Below are 1,508 nucleotides of genomic sequence, written 5' to 3'. Positions count from 1 at the left end.
AAGAACCCACGTGTCACTAAGTGCTCTTTACCAGCACCAACCCTCCCACACTCCTGTCCGTCTTGGCCACCCCTCCTCCGGTGGCCCTCTGCTCCTGCCGGTGGCGCCAGTAAGCCTGTCCCTGCGTCAGGGCCTTTGCTCTTGCCATTTCCTCAGCCTTGCAGGCCGTTCCCTGGCCTCTGCTTGCCTTGTTTGGGCATCTGTGCTCCTACTCCGTGACCCCACCATCGAAGTTGGGCCCCCGACAGTCTTTGTCACATCATTTTGCTTTGTCTTCCACAGAACACTTAGCTTTGACCTAAAGAATACTATGAATGGTTTGTCTGGCTGTGGACTGTCCAGCTCTGCCCTGGAACGTGACTTCTAAGGAAGAGAGAAATAAGAACATCTGTGACCTTCTTGTTCACTGCTACCACCTCAGCAGCCAGCCCAGAGCCTGGCAAATATCACAGGTGCCCCTTGAGATAAGGAAAGAACTCTGAGATGAAATTTCAGCATGCGACACATATTGAGTAGGTCCATGGCTCACTGGGACAAATGCTTGGCGGGAAACGAGGCTGCCCAGAGGACAAGCCCCCAGGGCCCATCTGCTCCTGTTGTGTCTGGCCTCCTGCAGCTCCTCAAAATCCAGCAGAGACCCTCAGCCCTGTCACAGCCCACCAGTACCTGAAAGCAGGGAGCACGGCCTGAGTGAAGCCAGGAGAGCCCAAGGCCAAGAGTACACCCCACCACTCCCCAAGTGGAGAGTGAGTTTCAGAAGGGCTAAGGCCGTAATAGAAGCAGGAGTCACACCCACATCTCTCTGGCTCCGGAGTCCACACCCATGGCTGAGCTGGCCCCACCAGTTGGGAAGAACAATTCACACACTGCTGTTTTTAAGAGTGGATTTCTACAAACTGTATGATTCTGTTGGTACGAAATGTCCAGAATAGGCAAATCCATAGAGACAAAAAGTAGACTAATGGTTGCCAGGGGTTGTGGAAAAGGAGAAATGGGACATGACTCGAAAGGGTATGGGGCTTCTTTTTGCAAATGTTCTGGAATTCGATAGTGGTGATGGTTGCATACATTGTGTGATCATACTAACAACCCAGTGAATTGTACACTCTAAATGGGCAAATTGTATGGTGTGTGAATTACATTTCAAGAAAGCTATTATTAAAAATAAAAACGAGTAGATTTCTGGAAGATTCCTGGGAGAAGTCCCATACCCAATGTGGAGTTTTCCACGGCCATTAGAGTGGAAACATCCATGCCCCAGAAAGAGGGATGCAGGTCATAGGTCTCTCCTGGCCCCTCTGGCCCCAAGCCTCTGCAGAGACTGACAGGGCAGAGGAAGCCGCAGCTTAGGAGGACAGGCCCAGCTCTGCCCCGCCAAGGTGTGTGCCCCTAGGGGAGACGCTCCCCATTCGAGCCTGTTTCCCCCTTGGGACGGAGGATCCCAGCACTTCCCAGGTCGGCCTTCGTTTCAGCTTCGGGCCCCTGATTGGTCGGACACACACACACAC

The sequence above is a fragment of the Physeter macrocephalus genome, chromosome 17 (genome assembly GCF_002837175.3).
Source record: "Physeter macrocephalus isolate SW-GA chromosome 17, ASM283717v5, whole genome shotgun sequence".
In the NCBI taxonomy this organism is placed as follows: Eukaryota; Metazoa; Chordata; class Mammalia; order Artiodactyla; family Physeteridae; genus Physeter; species Physeter macrocephalus.
Note: the sequence above shows the minus strand (reverse complement) of the source record.